The following is a 17,935-nucleotide window of genomic DNA, read 5'->3' as shown; positions in this document are numbered from 1 at the left end:
CTCAGATATCAATGTATGGACAGATTACATGAATCTTCACGAAGATTGAAGCTTTATCACTAGACGACATTTTATATTACTTGTAAAGCTTTATTGGCTAATTCTTTTACATTTGTACAAATATTTAAGCCTTGTAAAGCCTTTTAGGCTATTTCCCACATTTATTGCCATATGAAGCCTTGTAAAGCCTTTTGGGCTATTTTCCACATTTATTGTATCAAGGGTTGTATATTGTACTTTACTTGTATTTTTCTAAATTCTTCATTATCTTTTCTTGTAGGATTATGGAGCAATCAGCTAATGTGATGGCTATGCTAGATGACTCTGAGATCAGAGAATGGGTTTCTGATGTCACTTTGAATTTCAAAGGAAAGGAATATAGCCCCAATGGCTTTGGTAGGTGGACTCGATATCACATGGGTAGAAGAGCCTGGTTTCTTCATCAAAAGGAAAAGAGACTCTTTCTACTTATGTCAAAAAGGGAGTTCAATGGTGTTGAAGATCCATGGGATGCTACTTTCTTCAAAAAAGATATGACTTCAAGCCTTGTAGTAGGCATAATAATTCAGCGAAAAGACACCTTTGTGGATATTTTAACAAAGAGTTCAGATCCTGAAGTTGGCGGTATGCATTTTATTGTGTCAAGGAGAGACGCAAAGACCTTTGTGATGCCTCCTCCTCAACCATCAAAGTTTCCAGAGTTGCAAAGGGCATTGGAGACTCTTTCATATACTTGGGAGCAATTTCCTAGTGTGGTGGCAAAAAGGATGCATGCAAAGATAATGCTTGAATACTTTCAGGATGCAGAATATGCTCTCCATATGCAAGAATCATCACATGAAGGAGATCAAAAAGCTCAGACTTCAATGCAGGGACAAGAAGAACAGGCACACTGTCACAAACCTGTAGAACATGAGCGCAAACTTGTAGAGCCAGAAATGGTGAATGTAACTAAGGATGATGAAAAACAAGCCTTGAGTGCACGGGAATTAGCAAAAATTGAAGAAGATCAAGGTCGATCCACTGCAGTTATGCTAGAAGCTCTTGCTAGCAAGCCACGACGTGAAATGCAAAAGGCTAGTACTGCAAGAGCCACGGTTCCAAGCAATAAGAAAAGACATCGTCCCACTGTAGAGAAAGATAATGTGGATGAAAAACGGTCAAAAAAAGAGAAAGATGAAGAAGACTCAGAATCCGAGGCTGAAGATGATCAAGATGAACTCACATCAATTAAAAATCTTAATCTGCGTCTTAATGAAGCAGTTACAGATGATGATGTGGGATATATCTGGGGTCAAAGGACGTGGTTTGTGAATGCCAAAGATGTGGAAGCTGCAGCTCTGTTTACTAATAGCCGAAGCCTTGATATATCTTATGCAATGCAAATATACGAGGCTTTGAGAGATGGCAAGAAACCTGTGGCAAGTAATGTGGTCTTGCGCCCAATAATGTTTTGTCCAACCAAAAATAGTTTTCTGGATCAAATAACATTTACAGGGCCTACACATTTCGAGGAGATCTTCAGTCAATTCTTTAAAAACACTCTAAAAAATATTCCACATGAACGAGGTGAAGAGGCACAAGGAGAGAATATGCTAAAGGAAGTCAAGAAGGAATTTCTCCTTCATTGCAGATTCCAGCCCATTGATGGTCAACATTGGGCTTATGCTTGTAATCAGATCGCAAGGGAAGCAAAGGAGGGCAAAAGACTCACTCCAGAACAATTTGTAAAGATAAGCTCATTCCATTATTATCCTGCAACGATCTGTATATTCAAGCATGAGATTAAGTATTTGATTGAGTCCGAAAGACTTAATCATTATGTCCATGGAAAGCGTAAGATATCCTCAACATCAGAGGTCTTACAGAAGGCAAGGGTGATATGGACAACATTTGGTTCCCCAAATCCTGATTTGAAGCGAAAGGTCACAAAAGCAGACGCCGACACACTCACAAACTTTTATACTTCTTTGAGTGCAGTTGTGCCCAGGGGAACCCAAGAGCGGGAAGAAAGTATGACAAGCCTCAAGGTGGTGAGGGACAGATATGCCGACTATACTTCTATCATCTTTCGTCCTGTTGAAGTGTTCAATGAGATGCTTGAAACGTGCATTGCTTGTGAGCGTGGACAGCTGACCTATGAAGCTCCTTTGTTTATATCCGGCAAGTCAAAGGTAATGGATAAGAAGGAGTTGACGGCAAGGATGTGGAGGCCTGTAAAGTACTTACCTGATAAGTATGCATCCATGGCAGCACAAAGAATTTTAAAGAAAGAATGGTTTTTTGGAAAAAAAGACAAAGACCACTGCATGGAAGAATGCATCAATGTACAGGTGAGGCGTGATGCAGTGCATAGTGCCATCAAGTATTTGCTGTCAGAGAAACAAATTCCACTTACTCATTGCAACATTGACTATAATGTGGTGAAGCATATAGCTTCTTTGTCAACACCCAAGGTAAAGCTATGGGCCAACAGGTGGATTAAAAAGGATGAAGATGGGTCGGAAATAGTAACCTCTTATATGAGAAAAGAGATCCCACAACAGGTGGTTGCATATGTGGAAAGATTAATCAGCGAGATAAGAATGCCAACAGATATGCACCAAAACTTTCAATTCAATGTAGAGGTTACGGCAGAGTCTGGAAAGCTTGTCAACTTCAGGGGAGTCTCAGAAGATGACTTCTTTAAGAATGAGTCAGCATGGGATAAGCCACAACTATTCTTTATCAATGAAGTTTCTAGCGATGATATCCATAACTTCATTGATAGAATAGTATATACCACCATTAGCAAAGTGGCGATTTGTAACATTGTCATATTTGTTGATAAAAAAGACAAAGAAGCCATGCAGGTTACTCTAGAGCGAGCATATTCATCAGATTTGAAGATCTATAGTGGTGTTTATGCAGCAAAGAGAGGCAAGAGAGAATGTGGCATAGCGATTCAAACTCTTGAATCATTCTTTCTATGTATGCGGAGTCCCAACCCTGATCACTCTTTACAAAAGAACATAAGAGGGAATTCAAATAATTTGAGATTGATGCTAGAAGAGCATGATATTCCCAGGTCCATACATTATCAAAAAAACAACTACGGAAGTCCTGCAAAAAGTGGGAGTCTCTTGCTTACCATGATGGAGAATTTGCTGCCGGCAGGTTGGGAGGTCACCTTGTGCAGGATGGGATATTTATTTGAGGATCTCCTAAGAAAAGGCAACTCCACCAATATTATTGAAAATAAGCATTTCATGGCCTATTTCCAGCTTCAAGCAGATCTAACCACAGGCTATGAAAAAGAGATAGACCACAAGGACACCGATGACATGGATGATTACCTTGAAGATCATAATGTCCCAGTTGTTAATGATGAAAAGATGGACTTACATGACCCATTCACAGAGAGGTTGGTGGATGAAGACAAATATGATGATGCCCTCTTTGATAATTATGGCTCGCAGGGTTATGAAAAAAGGCCACTACGACAATACTTAGCGGTATGAACTCTCTATTTCTCAACTAAATACAATTTTTTAAATAAGATTTAAATTTAAAGATAATGACTCTAATCTCTCATATTTATTTACAGGCAATAGAGGGAGAAGAAATAGATGAAGTCAATACGGAGGCACTCCCTTCCACTTCAACAATGCAACCACCTCTAAATTTGATTGAAAAATCAAATTTAGCTGCATTAGATAAAATGGAGAGCTCATTTCAAGTTAAGATCGTTTTGAAACGAGAACCTCAGTATATTAGCTTTGGTAGAGAGGAGGTTTCAATCCTCTCCAATTCTTTAAAAGAGGTTAATGACAATGTTATCTTGGCCATTCTCAGGTAATGTTTATTTATTTATTGCTACTTCAATAAGCTAACATTTGTTTATTTATTCACAGTTCAGTTATATATCAGTTTCCTAGTGCAGAATGCAAATCAATTGTATGAGCTAATGTTTGTTTATTTCTTGGTGCAGTGTAGTTATTTCTCAACTTCCTAGTACAGTGCAGCATCGTGTCTACATGCTCGATGCTCTCCTTTCTTCTATTCTTAGCTCTCCTCAAAAGACTATAGAAGATGTCTGTACCTGGTTAAGCCCTTTGAATTTAGATGGGGTGCGAGTCATCTTAATGCCTTATCATGAGGCGTAAGTATCAACTCTAACCTTATTTTTACTATTTCTTTGGCAAGTTTGTGTAAAACAATAATCATTTTTATTCTGGTTGTGTAGCTCACATTGGAGTCTGATCTTCTGGGACCTTGAACTCAACCATTTATGGTTTGTGAATTCAATAGAAGGCTATCATGCCAACTCCCCAAGGTAATTATTCTCTTAATATTTTTGATACTTTCTTATTTTGTATCTTATGATCATGACATATTAATATATTTCATATGTCATGCTGGATAGTGCTGCATATCGGCTAGTATCTGCTGTCAGAACAACCACGGAGCAACAAGATCAAGTAGAATTTAAAAGACGTCTGCCAGTGGAGCAAAAAGATGGACACAGTTGTGGGTGGAGAGTCGCCTACAACTGCATGTTGTTTCTTAGAGAGATTTTTGATCTGGAGTTACCAGTCAAAATGGAATCATATACAGAAGCTGATCTGCTAGCATTTCGGGCTGAGAGTATTCAGCATCTAATTACTACCATTGGGAAACAACATGAAAATATGACTACATTGCAGCATGTATAAAACCTTATCTTTATACTTGTATACTTGTTCCAGCCTTTAAGTGGGATGTATAAATCTCATAACTTTTTTATATTTTCCTCCAAAAGGAGAAGAGAATGAGTTTAATGAAAGCATACTATCTTTATACTTTTATAATTATTTAAACCATTAATTTTATTTGGGATGTATAAATCTCATAACTTGTCTAATGAAAGCATGCTATCTTTATACTTCTATGATTATTTAAACCATTATTTTTATTTGGGATGTGTAAATCTCATAACTTTTTAAATTTTTCATCCAAGAGAAGGAGAGACTCACTCTAATGAAAGCGTGTACGAAACCTTTTTAAATTTTTGCTCCAAGCAGAGGAGAGACTTACACTAATGAAAGCATATATGAAACCTTATCTGCTTGTTTAAGCCTTTATTTGGGATGTGTACATCGCATAACTTTTTTATATTTTTATGGCAGAAGGAGGATATGGAGGACATAGCAAGTGAAGAAGAATACGATGTAGACTACTCCCTCAATCAGATGAGTCATAAAAATATGAATCTATTGGAGCAGATTGGAAGTTCATTCACTGCTATGTTGTTAATTCGACAACAACCTCATTTTTTTGAATTTGGTGAAGAAGAGATTTCAATCCTCTTGAATCCTAAGAATGAGGTTAATGTCAAAGTCATTACAACCATCCTCAGGTTTGATGCAGCCTTTTCCTTGGCTTTATACTTTGCTTATTTTGATTAAACCCAAGAAGCTAATACTTTTTTTTTAAATATAGCAATGTTATAGCAAACTTTCCGCAAAATATACAAAGCGTTTCATATATGCTCGATCCTCGTATTTCGGAAGTGCTTATCAACAAAGAAGAAACCATAGAGAATGTTTGCAAGTGGTTGAAGCACATTCCTATGAATGACGCACGAGTTATTTTTACAGCATATTATGAGAAGTAAGCATCAAACCCTACTTGTTTTTCCTATTGCATTTGCTAGAATTGTCTCAAACACAGTAATTATTCTTTATTGATAATGCAGCTCACATTGGAGTCTGGTAGTCGTGGACATCCTTGCGAAGAAGTGCTTCTTTGCAAACTCAATAACATCCGTCCATGGCAATGTGTTAGAGTAAGTATAGACTACACTTGTTGTCACTTCTTGACATGTAGATTGATATGCAATGCACATATTCACTGTTGTTATATGTTTTGATATGCAGATCAGCTCGAAAATTAGTAGATGCTATCGACATAGTAATGCGGCAATGTGACTTGGCACAACAAATAGAGTATATAACATGTCAGGTATCACATCAAGATAATAGCCACATCTATAATTGTGGATGGAGGGTGGGCTACAATTGCTTTTTGGTACTTGGTCAAATTTTTGAGATGCAAAGTGACACCACACTATCAACATATACGAATTTGCATCTCTATGCATTTATAACATGTACCATTCGAGCAATCATTGATTGCGAAATGAATGCCATCAAAGAGTCAAAGAGGATAGATGACCTCAACTCTACAAACATGGCCTCATTAAAAGAATTGGGAAGCTCTTTTAATGTTAGGGTTATGATTCAACATAGACCTCAGTATCTTGAATTTGGGGGAGAAGAGATTTCAATTCTCTCTAGAGCTTCAAATGAGGTCAATAACAACGTTATGATGGCCATTCTCAGGTTCGATACAAACTTTTTCTCTACTTGATAATTCAATATTTTGATTTAATCTAATAAGCTAATAAGCTAATATTCATTTATTTTGATTAAATCTAATAAGCTAATATTCATTTATTTGTTGGTGCAGTATAGTTATCTCACGATTTGGTAGAGTCGTACAAAATCGTGCGTATATGTTGGATTCCCTCCTTTCTCCTATACTTAGCGATAGCAGAAAGACAATAGCCGATGTTTGTAAATTATTACAGCCTTTACATTTACATGGCGTGCGAGTCCTATTTATGGCATATCATGAGATGTAAGTATCATGGCAACCTTTATTTTCATCTTGTACTGGCAACATTGTGTTAAATAATAATGGTTCTTAATTATTCGTGTAGGGAACATTGGAGTCTGGTGGTTTGGAACCTTGAAGACAACTATTGTTGGTTTGTTAACTCCATTGCAGGCTTTCATGGCTCAGTGCAAACGTAAGTATTCTATTAATCTGTTGTTACTTCTATATTATGTACCTTATGTGATAGATACACTAAGTTTTTTTAATATGTCACGATGAGCAGGTCGATTGAGAAGTTGGTATCTGCTATCAAAGAAACAGGACAGTACAAAGACTCGGTAGACTTCCAAAAGCGTTTAGTAGTAGAGCAGGAAGATGGGCATAGTTGTGGGTGGAGAGTTGCCTACAACTGCATGTTGATTTTCAAAGAAATTTTCTCACTTATGCCACAGAACTCATCGGAAGACTCTTTGGAGCTCAAATATTCAGAGGAGGATATACAATTGTTTAGGGCTGAAATCATTCGAGACCTAATTGCTACCATTAGAATACAACGTGCAACTGAAGCAATACCAGAGCTTCCCTTTAAGGAAGAGGAGACTGAGTCTACTATGAAAGCACTGCATACTACAGAAGAAGTAGAGACCCAATGTACACCTACAGCACCACAGCCTCCACTGGAAGCATCAGAAGAGTTGCCACCGCCTCCGCTTGCATTTAAGGAAGAGGATACTGAGTCTACTCCGAAAGCACTACATACTACAAAAGAAGTAGAGACCGAGTGTACATCTACAGTACCACAGCCTCCATTGGAAGCGTCCGAAGAGTTGCCAGAGTCTCCACTAGAAGCATCACAAGAGTTGTGATGCATGTATGATGTTGTGTTTGTAGTTTTTGTTGATTATACACCAATTTGTGACTTATTACTTAAGTGGCATAATCATGATATTTATATAATTTCTTTATGCAGACAATTTTATGATATGAATGTGTGATGATGTGATTATTTGGAAATAAATCCTTGTGTGATGGGAATTCTGATATGAATATTTGATGATGTAATATTTGTAATATATTTATTTCATGCACACAATTTTATGATATGAATGTGTGATGATGTGATTATTTGAAAATAAATCCTTGTGTGATGAGAATTTTGATATGAATATGTGATGATGTAATATTTGTAATATATTTCTTCATGCACACAATTTTATGATATGAATGTGTGATGATGTGATTATTTGGAAATAAATCCTTGTGTAATGAGAATTTTATTCAGTTGGACAGTCTCCACTCACTTAAAGTAGAGCATTCGCAATGCTTCTCTCACTTTATTCCAACCCTTATCCTTATCATCTCCACTCACTTAAAGTAGAGCATTCAATCTCCACTCGCTTTATTCCAACCCTTATCATAGTGAACACATCGTGCCACTCACTTTATTCCAACCCTTATCCTTATCGTAGTGAACACATCGTGCCTTAGTGCACTTGTATTCTTCCATCCTAGTCTTTCCACAAACACTCTCTTATTTCTTACATCCTAGTCCTTCTGAGTAACTTGTATTCTTCAATCCTAGTCCTTCCGCAAACACTCTCAGAGTCTTCTTTCATCCATCCTGATAACCAAGTATCCTTCTGAGTAACTTGTATTCTTCTATCCTAGTCCTTCCGCAAACAGACACTCTCTTCTTTCTTGCATCGTAGTCCATCTCCCTTTCTTTATCATCTCCCCACCCATGGATGTCCTTGGCATTGTCGAAGACGTGGAGTTCGGAATTAACAATCTCAAAGAATGGATTGCTGACCAAGGAGCACAGAGAGAGGCCAGAATTCGACAAGGTTCTCCTTTGACACACATGGAGAGAGAGGAATTTGCTGCACAAAGGCACGCAGAGAGGGAGGAGTCTCTCAAGATAGCAGACAGTGAAAGACTTCTAAGACGTATGATAAAAGCACGACAAGATCTATTAGATTTCTTAAGTAACCTGCGTTATCGTAGCTCTCGTCATGGGCGATTTGATGCGGATGCTGAGAGAACAATAAGAGCCTCTCAGAGAAATTATAAAGAAACAATTTGTGATTGCTTAAACTTCTTCTTCTCATGTAATTATGTTGAGGATACAGCTGTGGAGGCAGTGAAGGATTGGGTTGTTGAGAAGATAAGAGAGACCAATGATGAGATCTTCTAGACTTAGATAAGAGAGACTGTATTAAGGTGTTTTTTGACACCATATGGCTTTGTATTAAGGTGTTTTTTGACACCATATGGCCTTGTATTAAGGTGTTTTTTGACACCATATGGCTTTGAGTAATATGAATCTCTACTTCTTGTACAGATCTTCTAGACTTAGATAAGAGAGACTGTATTAAGGTGTTTTTTGACACCATATGGCTTTGTATTAAGGTGTTTTTTGACACCATATGGCCTTGTATTAAGGTGTTTTTTGACACCATATGGCTTTGAGTAATATGAATCTCTACTTCTTGTACAAATGTGATGTTAAGATGATGTTAAGAGAGACTGTATTAAGGTGTTTTTTGGCACCATATGGCTTTGAGTAATATGATCTACTTCTTTACAAATGTGATGTGCTCTTTTTGAAATGTACCATTTTTTCTAATTTGATTTTTTAAAATCTTACTTTTTTGTCTCTTTTAACAATGTGATGTACTCTATTTTTAACATCTCACGTCATTTTTTCTAATTTGATTTTTTTAAATCTTCCTTTTTGACTCAATGTTTTGTTTTATAAGAGCCTCTTTTTTTGAAATGTTTTATCCAGAATTATCTCACAAAATGAATTTGGACAGTGCAAGAGTCCAAAATTAATGAAATAGGTGACAGTTCTAACATTTCTTTGTCAATATGATGTTGCTCAGCTTGTTGTTCTTGTTCACCACATCTGTTGCACCCATCTGCCCCTTGTCCTAATGTATTTGATGTTGTCTCTAGCTTGAACTCAACATTTATTAGCATGGCCACCTCCATCTGCATTAACAAAGTCCCCAACTATACTGGCCATGTGTGAGGCGGCACAGTTGCGGGAGCTAGAGTGATGTTGCTATCCACATTCCAAGTGTGTGCGATTAGAATTGCAAAACCACATTATTTGTGTTGTTGGCCTAAATATGGATGTTTTCGTGTAGCTAGAAAACAAGGGGCCAATGTGGGGGATCCGCTCTTTGCAATAATCTCATTGCACTTTCTTTTTTTAGGCGTCCAACCCAAACATTTTACATGGCTTACTGAGTTTTTCCTCCTAATTGCACAAAAATCATCATTGACCATCCTTTCTACAACAAGACTGCCATCTTGGGATGGTCCCAATCGAGTTTGCACTTCTTGAGAAGCATTAGTAGAAGAAGGCATACTTTGTGGAGTATTGGCTTGATCTACATTAAGAATAAGGATGACCTCTTCCTCCCCTTGGTTGGTTCACATACTCATATTTTGGCCTATGGCTACTCCCTTCAGTTGCCTCTACCACCCTTACTACCTTCCTTCTTCTATGCACAATCTCATTGTTGACCTCCACTTGTGCCCTTTGATTGTACAAAGGCATGCCACCTACAACTTCTCTAACAATTCATTGTACCTTCGAGGGGCTACCTCCTTTTGGATTATTTTCCCTTTCTTGAAGGGCACTCAAATTAGGGCCCTTTCCGATGTGTCATCCAGACTCATAGCTAAGCTGATGTGCACTTTGAAGGATAGCATTGAAAAGATCAGTACGTGCTACATCATATAAGGATATCTTGACCTTACCACCCTCAGTAGCTTGCCAGCTTTATGATGTTTTGTCTTTGACATATTCACCGACGCCATAGGAATTGCAGTTGGATCTTCAAAAACTTGAATGAAATTTGTTAGTATTAGTATGATCTCCACATAGAATTGTGAATTGAAAGAAAGTACCAAAATTAAATTTAAAATACTACAAAAATAATCTTAAAATTTTCAATAAATTTACATAATGAAATGTTATGCCCTTTTTAGATACAATTGGAAAAATAACTTTAAAAATATTCAAATTTTTTATTTCAAGATATTGTAAAAAAATATTTTGAGGTAATTTAAAATAATAATTTTTGAAAATTAATCTTATTTATTTGAATATAATTTGGTTGACTACTACTTATTAGTAAAATATCATTCTCAATCTTGAATATTCAAAATCTATATAAAATAAAATAAAAACTTATATTTTCTATGGGCTTGAACAAAGTTACAAAATATACAACCTTATAATTTCTAAAAAACCTTATTAACATAAATTATATTAAGCTATGCTTGCAACGTTATAAAATTGGGAACAAATCCATCCTAAATGGATCTAAGTACTCGTTATATATAGAGTATTGTGTATTGATATGAATAATATCACACCCTTGCAACACTTTTATATTAATATATGCTTTCGCATTTCATTGCAGGGATGTTTTTATCGAAGCTAGACTAATATACTGAAAGTTTATTCACGTAATTTTTTCACAATATAAATATAACATAGTATGCTTTTATATATTTTCTTTTCAATTTTGAAGTAAAACATGTGAATCTTGGCGAACACTTTTTTTTTGTATAAAAGTTTCTTATCTTGGCGAATGTTTTAGACAAATATTTTTACTAGGACATACAAACTTTCAACACCAATATAAAAGTTCTGCTTCTTAATGAAACTAGCAGGGAAAAATCATCCATGTTTTATTGATACCTTTAAAACTTAAATATGCATTTGCATTTGCTTGAACTTGTAAGTTTCTAAGTCTACTTCATTGCTATCTTACACTCATCACAAAGTAAGATGGAGAAGGATGGGAACCCACAACAGAGTGCTCAACGAATGATGGTGTAGTAGAGTTGAATTTGCATACAATAATAGATCCAAATGCAAGTGCTTTGTGTACGCTCCTTTAGCTTCCACACTAATCTTGTAATTATCTTGTTTAAGCATCCATAATATCTTCTCAAAGATGTCTATACAATAAAAAACTATGAATGCCATTGATCAGTAATCCTTGTGGATCATGGGTAGGTCGCAATCCTATGTGACTTGTGTTGTCGGGGGGACAAGTTGGAAGAGGGCCACCACAAAGTGCAGGATTGTGAGAAAAGAAGGCGGCATTCCAGGGAGGTAGAGGAGCAGGAAGTTGGCCGAAGAGATTATTGTAAGAGACATTGAGATATGTCAAGTTGAGCATACCAGTGAAGCCAGGAGGAACATGCCCGCTCAGTCGATTGTTCGACAAATTTAAGGACATGAACGTGAAGAGATCAGGCGGCAATTGTCCCTCCAAATTGGTGTCGCTCAGATCCAGAACTTCCAAGTCTCCAGAAAAAGTCACGTTGAGTCTGGGAGTAGGGTAAGGCCCGTCAGATTGTTGCCCACCAGGCGAAGCTTCCAGAATGTGTTTTGGCGAAGACGTTGCAGACGATTGGGGTATTTGGGTGTGCTTCTCATGGTCAGAGGGTTGTAACTAAGGTCCAGCGGCCAGCCGCATTAAATCCGTAGAATATTGGCATGTTCCATCAAGCATTCCCGTAATGTCAACAGTAAACATACTGCCTGCGTGTCGAACGTCCCGTGCGCCTGCGAGGGAGATGTCGAGTAGATGCTGAATATCATCCGAGATACGGTGGTTTTGAAGCCACAGAAGCTCGATCTGGGAATTTGCAGCAAACGTGGTAGGCAGCTCAAGTCGAGGGAAACAACGGTGAAATTAAGGCTGTCTTCTGGTAGCTTTCCGACTAGGAGATTATGCGAAAGATTCACAGCATACCATTGGCTTCCAGGGTGGCAGGAACGCTGCCACTGAGCCGATTTCCAGAAAAATCCACCCGCGAAGCAAGAGTAGTAGTAGTATTAGACCAAATCTCCGAACGGACCTCGCCTACCAAACGATTGGATGACAGGTCCAGTTCTTGAAGATTGGGCAGGTTCCCAAACCCGGACGGTATCCGTCCCTCTAGTTGATTGTTGTTGATGACAAGGTGCTGGAGACTCGTCAAACTTGGAAATTGAGACTCGGCAAACCCGATGGAGATGAGCTTGCTGAGACCCTGCAGACTGGGAACGCGGCCAGAAAGTCGATTGCTGGAGAGGTCCAAGCTGACAAGGTTGGTCAAGTTGTGCAGCTGAGGAATGGAGCCAGTGAGTTGATTGCCAGAAAGATGGAGGAACTGCAGGTCGGTGAGCTCATCCAGGATCGGGATGGAGCCTTCGAGGCTGTTGCCTTCCAGAGAGGTACCGCAGCCTCTCGAGCTTGCGCAGTGTCGACGGAATGCTGCCGGAAAGGTGGGCTCTTGAAAGATCTAGGCGCGTAAGGCCAGTCAAATTGCCCATCTCCGGAGGGATTTCGGAGTATAGAGGGTTGTCCCACAAATCCAACTCCTTAAGGCTTTTCAAGGGGGCCAACAACTGCACCAAAGACATGTTGTAATCGACGGAGACACCCCAGTTGGCGAGAGAGAGCGCGTCGACGCTGAGAAGTTTCGACGCATGGGGTTTTGTCGCTCGCATTCCAGCTCCCATAGTAGCTTCCGTCAGTGCTATTACTACCCTCTCGGAAGGTCCTGAGAAGTATCTGGCCGTCTTGCGATAGAGCTCCCACCGTAGAAGAATGGAAAAGCAAAGAAAGGATGAGGCAAGGCAATGAGAGGAACAACCAAAGCGAACTTTGAAGGTGAACCATTTTGCAAATGTTGGAGCGATTGCTCAACCATGCACACCTCAACATAATAACAAAGGTACATGACGCGCTACACTACTCCACTAAGTGCTACTAAGTTATATCATATTATTACATGCCTCCATGCTATTAGCTCTATCTTGATATCACTTGTTCCAACGTTTATTAGCCTCAGTTATGAACTGCTCATTCTCTACTATTTTCCAAAATTCTTCCAATAATAAATGAAGAACAAGGAAGAACTTATGGTGTGTTATTAGAATGGTACTTATTTCCTACATAGCAAAAATCGCACCCACACACACAGGCTTTGTTACTATAGCCATTGCTAGAACAATTTATGTTACGTTGGGAAGGAAGGCTTAGAATGCATCTCCCCAATTGTTATCCTTGTCATAATTACTTATAAAAAATTCACACTTAAAGATGTTTTGTCTAGTGTACATCCATTTTTTTAAAATCTTGTCTAGCATTTTGAATTTACAATGCAATAATACTAGGTATATCCCATTCTTTGCATCATCGAGTGTAGCTTGTCCAATGTCATTTTGTTCTTTTTGGATCCAATGTATTTTTCAATATGGCAACCTGTCTCGTGTTAAGCGTTTGAATGTCAAATTATGTTTGAAAGTCAATCCCTTTTTGTTTATCAAAAGAGGTTTCCCATTGTTAAATACCAACGAGAGGAAGTATAACGTCACCTCATAAATAAATATATATGTATATGTATATGTACACACACACACACATAGCTAGCTTTAAATATTCATCTCTTTAGATTAACAAAGCAAGAAGAAGAACCCAATAGAATCTAATACAAAGGTACATAAAACCTACACACACACTCACACCCCTATATATATGTATATGTATATATATGTGTGTCTGTGTGTGTGTATATATATATATATAAACTTTAAGAATACATAGAAGAAAAAATAAAAAAGATACAAAGTCCTTAAAAAAAAGAAATGCTAATAATATAATAATAGTTATTATTATAATTGTAATAATGAGCATACAAATAATTGGAAATAAACTTGAAGTCAACAATGAAAAGGCTAATAAATCTATATAAATTACAAAAATAGATCAAAATATATAATCTTATACAAACCACCAACAAACACATTAGGAAATAAAACACAAAATTTTCAAATCCACTAGATTGTTGTAAAGAAGGCACTAACACCTCAAATATTAGACTGAAAAAGGTTATAACATAAATAATAAAAGAATCATGGTTACTCTACTTAGACGATTTAGTTTAATGGTAAGTAAAGTAATGAATAAATTATCTATGTAATCATTAATTCTCAAGACAAATTAGAGAAGGTGTAAAATGTTATAAATACTAGTTTGTTAAAGCCATGAAAAAAATGTAATAGTGTACATCAATAAGCATACCATAGGATATGTAGATAATCTCAAAACATTAAATATAAATAGCCATCCATGTATAAATTCAAAAAAATATTATTATGCCTCATTTTATACATACACACACACACAGAGGAAAGCACACATGCACGCTTGCATGCACGCACACACATACATATAAAACTCTCTCTCTCTCTCTCTCTATATATATATATATATATAATATAGAAAAAAAAACCTAAGAGACAAGCTAGATTATCATGTATGTAAATATGAACATTTCTAACTTAACATTTTTATTTATTTATTTTAATATTATGTATATTTATATTGATATGTATTTATTAAAGAGAAAGTAACTGGCCATAAAGATATACTTTAGCAAGATATATAACAATTAACTCACTAAATTGATATAAATAATAGTAAAAACAAAGATTAGAGGCCTACTAAAAAAAATTCATAAGCCTATATAAAAATATTTCAACCCACTCTTGCCAGGAGAAAGTTTGTTCTAAACCACTACATCTACCCTTCAGTAATCTACTTTATTTCATACTAGTCCCCGTCAAAGAAAGCACTCAATCAGATCAATACACTCCTCAGGACCTTCCTATGGGGAGGAGACTTGGGGCTAAGAAAGACGACCAAGCTACAGTGGAGATTTCGCACAATACCCAAAGAGAAAGGAGGTTTGGGCATAGTAAATGTGGAAATGTTAGCGGCAAGATTCATGGCACAATGGATCATAAAGGCCTTTGAGGCACCTCACATTGACTAGGCCTTTCTAGTGAGAAAAAACATCAAGAATCTCAAACCCACTAGATGTAAACACTAGAAAGATCTCCCTAAAGGCACATCGATAAAGGTTCTTCATTATGGAAGTGGATGTGGAAAATATGGGAAACTCTCAAGCCACATCTCCTTTGGAAAGGTTTTTCGAGAAAAACACGAACCTTTTGTAGCTAGGACTTTGTCTGGTTTTTCGATTATCATAAATTTGTCTTCCACAGACGAATGCTCTATCAAAGGGGCCCTCCACCTTAACAAAAAAGGAATTAGATGCTAGCACGACTTGTGGGATAGGAAGTGGAAGAGTGATGAGGCGATCATAGTAATAGAATTCAAACTAAACCTGTTCGATACCAGCCTAATCAAGGAACGACATAATTTGTGGGATGTGGAATCTCTAGCATGGGTGGGAGGAAGGGTCAAGCCTTCAGTCAGAGAATTTAGATGGGCAGGGCAAAATCAACTTAGCCTAGTGCCCATCATTTAGGAACACCAAGAGGAACTAGTTGCACATCTCAACCAAAAATGGATAAGACAGGACTCGGTGGCAAAAGGAGAAAGGAGGTTTGAAAAGATGTGGGACAAGGAAATCCCAGAAAAATAATTGTGCTTGCTGTGACTCATTGTACACAAGGGAGTTTGGACAGCGAGCAGTTAAAGCTTGAAGAATTGGGCAAGGGGACGAGAAGTGTGCACGTTGCAAAAGGGAGACAAAGGATCTTCCCCACCTCTTCATGAATTCCATATATGCAACTAGGGTATCGGGGCACTGGCAAGTAGTACGAGCACAAGCGCTTTGGGTGTTATGGGCTCAGAGATGTTATGTTCATTTTCTAAATGATTTTATCAATGCTACTCTCATGTTACTAGCATGGTAGCTAAACATAGGAACGAAGAAAAATTTGGGAGGCACTGACAAGAAGACAAAGGAAGTAAAGGCAGGCCTTGAAAAGGAGTAGGCACTCACATACCAATAGTACCAGCTCCTCATGTGAAAGGCATGGGACCTCATTGCGACCTATACACATGAGATTTAGGAGAAAGAGAAGGTGCAGGAAAGCACCCAAAGGCAATAGAAATCCCCCCTCCAAATAGAACCAACGATGACCCCGCAGTCAACCGCACCAAGTGTAGCAATACCCTCTCCTATCTCTCCAAAAGGAAGCATCCATATGTGTAGTACAAGCAGCCTATGGCCTAAACCGATCCAAGAAGTGCTACTTATTACAGAGTTTAGAATGAGAGTAACTAGCAGAGTCAACAATGGCTCAATGCTTTAACTCAAGAAACATCGTACAGACAGGTTGAACTACAGCGTAATGTGGGGCAAAGAAACACACAGCAGGCACACCGAGCTTCTGACACTATTGTTGTATCTGTTACCTTTCATCCTGGCATGTCTATCCCAACTTGGAAGAATATTAGATTCTCTAAGCAATGATGGTCACACTATTTTTGAAAGGAACAGTTGTAATAGTTCACTTTCAGACCCAAGGAGAACAAGCAAATGAACACCAAAGTGCAATGAACATTGAAGCCCAAAGAGTGGGATCTTCATTCCATTGAGAGAGATCTCTCCAAATTCATTCAATTGGGACTTACATTACCAAGGGTCCCTTCTTCAGTCTCAGAATCCTTCTACTAGTGGTCCATTTTTATACCAAATCCAAGAATTCATCCACTACAATATCAAAGGTCTATTTTGGGATCCTAGATCTCATCTATTAGTACTTTGGTATTTTATTCTCATATTAAACCCACTACTCTTTTGGTATTTATTTGATATAAAGCTATAATCATGAGGATCTATTCTTGAATCTCTTAATCCACTTGGGGTTCAAAAATTATATATCCTAGATAGGCTCTCAAAAAAGTAAGGACCGAACTCTCTTGAGCCTTACTAAAAGTCATTTCCCCCAAAAGTGCATAGTAGTAAAGTGCAAGTCTCATCTAATCAAGATATCTCAAAACTTGTATGCATATATGGGAAAGGAGGGGAGGACATGTGCACTTGCATGCATGTGAACTTGCATATATGGGAAAGGAGGAGAGGACATGTGCACTTGCATGCATGTGCATGTATGCAAGCAAGTACATGCACACATACGCACATGTGCACATGCACACACAACACACACACACACACACACACACATTGCATGAAAAAATTGAAAGGACATACCAGGATACTACTAACCTCAAGATGGTATGTAGAAAAAGTGTGGGTACTTCAATACAAATACAAAAGAACATGACAAAGTGTGTGTCACAGGGTATGATGGATCAAACTCCACGTTAGGAATTTTTGCAAAGTTCAATGAACTTTCATCCTTCTCAAACCAATGACAGATGAATTCTCATGACATCCATCATGAACAATTTCTTTTTGCTTATTCCACAAAACAATTAATATGGATCACATATCGAAT

This window comes from Dipteris shenzhenensis, chromosome 19, assembly GCF_047967505.1.
Source record: "Dipteris shenzhenensis isolate YYH24624 ecotype China chromosome 19, Dip_SZ_1.0, whole genome shotgun sequence".
Lineage (NCBI taxonomy): Eukaryota > Viridiplantae > Streptophyta > Polypodiopsida > Gleicheniales > Dipteridaceae > Dipteris > Dipteris shenzhenensis.
This window is presented reverse-complemented; position numbering follows the sequence as displayed.